Source organism: Microcaecilia unicolor, chromosome 3 (genome assembly GCF_901765095.1).
Source record: "Microcaecilia unicolor chromosome 3, aMicUni1.1, whole genome shotgun sequence".
In the NCBI taxonomy this organism is placed as follows: domain Eukaryota; kingdom Metazoa; phylum Chordata; class Amphibia; order Gymnophiona; family Siphonopidae; genus Microcaecilia; species Microcaecilia unicolor.
The window spans coordinates 185,063,326-185,069,338 of NC_044033.1; positions in this window are offsets into that span (position 1 = coordinate 185,063,326).

Sequence of the window (6,013 nt, forward strand, 5' to 3'; positions counted from 1 at the left end):
GAGAGGCTGCAGGGCAATAAAATGGGCCTATAGAAAGCCATGGGTCTCGTAACTTTTGAGATGTTTGTCCAGGACCTGTCTCAAACTCCTTGAATCTCTTACCCCTTTTAAAACCAGGTGCTGTGCTCAGGCCTGGGATAGGGAGGTGTATGTGGAAATTGACTGTGTCCTTTAGTAACTTCTAGAACTTCTGCTGTGCAGGGAACACTTACTGCTACTACTAATCATTTCTATAGCGCTACTAGATTTCTCCGAGGACAAGCAGGCTGCTTGTTCTCACGACTGGGTGACGTCCGCGGCAGCCCCCACCAACCGGAAAAGGCTTCGCGGGACGGTCGGCACGCAGGGCACGCCCACCGCGCATGCGCGGCCGTCTTCCCGCCCGTGCACGACCGCTCCCGCCAGTTCCTTTTTTTCCGCGTCTGGAGAGAGTCGTGCTTTGCCGCTCTCTCTGCTTTCAGCCGCCGGAAAGTCGATCGCGTTTACGCGGATCGTTGTGTTTTCTATTTAATTTTTTATTACCGCCGGTTTTCCCTTTTCTTTTTCAGAAAAAAAAAAAAAAACCTGAGCGTGTGGAGCACGCGCTCCCTTTTTCCCTCGTTTCCAGCGGGGACGCCGCGTTGCGGCCTAGTGGCCGCACGGTCGTTTTCTTTTTCGAGGTGTGATTTTCGCCACCATTGACGACTTTGACTTCGCCGACGCGATTTTTCCGTCGATGTCCTCGAAGGTCCCGAGTGGATTTAAAAAGTGTGGTCGCTGCGGCCGGCCGATCTCGCAGACCGACACCCACGCTTGGTGCCTCCAGTGCCTCGGGCCGGAGCACAATATCAAGTCGTGTTCCCTGTGTCTCGGTCTCCGGAAACGGACTCAAGTTGCGAGGCAAGTTCTGCGGGACCGTCTTTTTGGAACTTGCGCCGGCCCCTCGACGTCGACCTCGACGGCATCGGTATCGACGCCCGGTCCTTCGGTACCGGTATCGATGCCCGAGACATCGGCACCGATGGCATCGACCCCAGGAGAACAGATCCCGTCGGCCCGCCGGTCCGCCGGCGAGGGTGGAGGTGAGCGGCCGCGTGGGCAGTCGGCCCCGGTCACTCCCTCAGCCCGTGGTCCACGGGACCGAACCCTGTCTGACCCGGCTCCTCGAGACCGAGGGGGATCGTCCTCCTCCTCCATACCTCCCGGCGCCGGTGACGCGCATCGAAAGAAGGACAAGAAGCGTCGTCACCGGTCGCCCTCGGTGCATCCGGACATCGGAGAGGAGGCGACGCCGAAGCGTCATCGCCGAGAGGAGAGGTCCCCGTCGGTTGTGGAGGTACCGACGCGTCAGGGTTCCGGCACCTCGGTGCCGTCTCCTGGCCCCCATCAGCTTCTGACACTGACACCCCTGCCGGCCCCACCGCCTTTCCCGGCAGCGGGCCTGGACGAGTGCCTCAGAGCCATCCTTCCGGGGATCCTGGAAGGGCTGATGCGCCAGGCTGTGCCGGCGCCGGGGGTGCTTGCGCCCTCGGCGCCGATGTCTGTGGCGCCGGCGAGCTCTAGCCCGGCGCCGGGGCCGTCGACACCGCCGCCGCTTGCGGCGCCGGTCTCGACCGCCACGCAGGTGGAGTCGACGTCGATGGAGGGAGCTCCGTCCCCGCCGACGCGGGAGTCCACCGCTCGACGACACCGAGACCTCGGTGCCTCGACGTCGAGCCGGGCCCGTTTCAGGACTCAGCTACATGAGCTCATGTCCGATACCGAGGATGAGGCCTCGTGGGGGGAAGAGGAGGACCCTAGATATTTCTCCTCAGAGGAGTCTACGGGCCTTCACCGGAGAGGAAGCTCTCACCTCCTGAGAGTCTCTCCTTTGCCTCCTTTGTGCGGGATATGTCTATTAGCATTCCCTTTCCCGTGGTCTCTGTGGAAGAGCCGAGGGCCGAGATGCTCGAGGTCCTCGACTATCCATCACCACCTAGAGAGTCCTCCACGGTGCCGCTGCACAATGTCCTCAAGGAGACACTGCTTCGGAACTGGGTGCGACCGTTAACTAACCCCACCATTCCCAAGAAAGCAGAGTCCCAGTACAGGATCCACTCGGACCCAGAGTTAATGCGGCCCCAATTGCCCCATGACTCGGCGGTCGTGGATTCTGCTCTCAAGAGGGCACGGAGTTCGAGGGATACCGCCTCGGCGCCCCCGGGGCGGGAGTCTCGCACTCTGGACTCGTTTGGGAGGAAGGCCTACCAATCCTCCATGCTCGTGACCCGCATCCAGTCATACCTGCTCTATATGAGCATCCACATGCGGACTAATGTGCAACAACTGGCGGACCTGGTCGATAAGCTCCCGCCGGAGCAGTCCAGGCCTTATCAGGAGGTGGTCAGGCAGCTGAAGGCGTGCAGAAAGTTCCTGTCCAGGGGTATCTATGACACCTGTGACGTGGCATCTCGTGCTGCGGCCCAAGGTATAGTGATGCGCAGGCTCTCATGGCTGCGTGCCTCTGACCTGGACAACCGCACCCAGCAGAGACTGGCCGACGTCCCTTGCCGGGGGGATAACATTTTTGGTGAGAAGGTCGAGCAGATGGTGGACCAACTGCATCAGCGGGAAACCGCTCTCGACAAGCTCTCCCACCGGGCGCCTTCAGCATCCACCTCAGCAGGTGGACGTTTTTCCCGGGCCCGGCAGGCTGCACCCTATTCTTTTGCAAAGCGTAGGTACAACCAGCCGGCCCGAAGGCCTCGTCAGGCACAGGGACAGCCCCAGCGCACTCGTTCCCGTCAACAGCGTGCGCCTAAGCAGCCCCCTGCGCCTCCACAGCAAAAGCCAGGGACGGGCTTTTGACTGGATCCACGGGAACATAGCCGCCCTCAAAGTGTTTGTACCGGACGATCTGCCGGTCGGGGGGAGGTTAAAATTTTTTCACCAAAGGTGGCCTCTCATAACCTCCGACCAGTGGGTTCTCCAAATAGTGCGGTGCGGATACGCCCTGAATTTGGCCTCCCTGCCTCCAAATTGTCCTCCGGGAGCTCAATCCTTCAGCTCCCATCACAAGCAGGTACTTGCAGAGGAACTCTCCGCCCTTCTCAGCGCCAATGCGGTCGAGCCCGTACCACCCGGGCAGGAAGGGCAGGGATTCTATTCCAGGTACTTCCTTGTGGAAAAGAAAACGGGGGGGATGCGTCCCATCCTGGACCTGAGAGGCCTGAACAAATTCCTGGTCAAAGAAAAGTTCAGGATGCTTTCCTTGGGCACCCTTCTGCCAATGATTCAGAAAAACGATTGGCTATGTTCCCTGGATTTAAAGGATGCATATACTCACATCCCGATACTGCCAGCTCACAGACAGTATCTCAGATTCCGCCTGGGCGCACGGCACTTTCAGTACTGTGTGCTGCCCTTTGGGCTCGCCTCCGCCCCACGAGTGTTTACAAAGTGCCTCGTGGTGGTGGCGGCGTACCTACGCAGGCTGGGAGTGCACGTGTTCCTATATCTCGACGATTGGCTGGTCAAGAACACCTCGGAGGCAGGAGCCCTCCGGTCCATGCAGTGCACTATTCAACTCCTGGAGCTGCTGGGGTTTGTGATAAATTACTCAAAGTCCCATCTCCAGCCAACCCAGTCTCTGGAATTCATAGGAGCTCTGCTGAATACCCAGACGGCTCAGGCCTTCCTTCCCGAAGCGAGGGCCAACAACCTCCTGTCCCTCGCTTCGCAGACCAGTGCGTCTCAGCAGGTCACAGCTCGGCAGATGTTGAGACTTCTGGGTCATATGGCCTCCACAGTTCATGTGACTCCCATGGCTCGTCTTCACATGAGATCTGCTCAATGGACCCTAGCTTCCCAGTGGTTCCAAGCCACCGGGAATCTAGAAGATGTCATCCGCCTCTCCACCAGTTGCCGCACTTCACTGCTCTGGTGGACCATCCGGACCAATTTGACCCTGGGACGTCCATTCCAAATTCCGCAGCCCACGAAGGTGCTGACGACGGATGCATCTCGCCTGGGTTGGGGAGCTCATGTCGATGGGCTTCACACCCAGGGTCTGTGGTCCCTCCAGGAAAAGGATCTGCAGATCAACCTCCTGGAGCTCCGAGCGATCTGGAACGCGCTGAAGGCTTTCAGAGATCGGCTGTCCTGCCAAATTATACAAATTCGGACAGACAATCAGGTTGCAATGTATTACGTCAACAAGCAGGGGGGCACCGGATCTCGCCCCCTGTGTCAGGAAGCCGTCGGGCTGTGGCGCTGGGCGGGCCAGTTTGGCATGCTCCTCCAAGCCACATACCTGGCAGGCGTAAACAACAGTCTGGCCGACAGACTGAGCAGAGTCATGCAACCGCACGAGTGGTCGCTCCATTCCAGAGTGGTACGCAAGATCTTCCGAGAGTGGGGCACCCCCTCGGTGGACCTTTTCGCCTCTCAGACCAACCACAAGCTGCCTCTGTTCTGTTCCAGACTTCAGACACACGGCAGGCTAGCGTTGGACGCCTTTCTCCTCCATTGGGGGACCGGCCTCCTGTATGCTTATCCTCCCATACCTTTGGTGGGGAAGACCTTACTGAAGCTCAAGCACGACCGCGGCACCATGATTCTGATAGCGCCCTTTTGGCCCCGTCAGATCTGGTTCCCTCTTCTTCTGGAGTTGTCCTCAGAAGAACCGTGGAGATTGGAGTGTTTTCCGACTCTCATTTCGCAGAACGACGGAGCGTTACTGCACCCCAACCTTCAGTCTCTGGCTCTCACGGCCTGGATGTTGAGGGCGTAGACTTCGCTGCGTTGGGTCTGTCGGAGGGTGTCTCCCGGGTCCTGCTTGCCTCCAGGAAGGATTCCACTAAAAAGAGTTACTTTTTCAAGTGGAGGAGGTTTGTCGTTTGGTGTGAGAGCAAGGCCCTAGAACCTCGTTCTTGCCCTGCACAGAACCTGCTTGAATACCTTCTACACTTATCAGAGTCTGGCCTCAAGACCAACTCAGTAAGGAATCACCTTAGTGCGATTAGTGCTTACCATTATCGTGTGGAAGGTAAAGCCATCTCTGGAGAGCCTTTAGTCGTTCGATTCATGAGAGGCTTGCTTTTGTCAAAGCCCCCTATCAAGCCTCCTACAGTGTCATGGGATCTCAACGTCGTCCTCACCCAGCTGATGAAACCTCCTTTTGAGCCACTGAATACCTGCCATCTGAAGTACTTGACCTGGAAGGTCATTTTCTTGGTGGCAGTTACTTCCGCTCGTAGGGTCAGTGAGCTTCAAGCCCTAGTAGCTCATGCTCCATATACCAAATTTCATCACAACAGAGTAGTGCTCCGCACCCACCCAAAGTTCCTGCCGAAGGTGGTGTCGGAGTTCCATCTTAACCAGTCAATTGTCTTGCCAACATTCTTCCCCAGGCCGCATACCCGCCCTGCTGAACGTCAGTTGCACACATTGGACTGCAAGAGAGCATTGGCCTTCTACTTGGAGCAGACACAGCCCCACAGACAGTCCGCCCAATTGTTTGTTTCTTTCGACCCTAACAGGCTAGGGGTCGCTGTCGGGAAACGCACCATCTCCAATTGGCTAGCAGATTGCATTTCCTTCACTTACGCCCAGGCTGGGCTGACTCTGGAGGGTCATGTCACGGCTCATAGTGTTAGAGCCATGGCAGCGTCAGTGGCCCACTTGAAGTCAGCCACTATTGAAGAGATTTGCAAGGCTGCGACGTGGTCATCTGTCCACACATTCACATCACATTACTGCCTCCAGCAGGATACCCGATGCAACAGTCGGTTCGGGCAGTCGGTGCTGCAGAATCTGTTTGGGGTGTAAATCCAACTCCACCCTCCAGGACCCGAATTTATTCTGGTCAGGCTGCACTCTCAGTTAGTTGTTCTTCGTAGGTCAATTTCTGTTGTACCCTCGCCGTTGCGAGGTTCGATTGAACTGGGTTCTTGTTTTGAGTGAGCCTGAAAGCTAGGGATACCCCAGTCGTGAGAACAAGCAGCCTGCTTGTCCTCGGAGAAAGTGAATGATACATACCTGTAGCAGGTGTTCT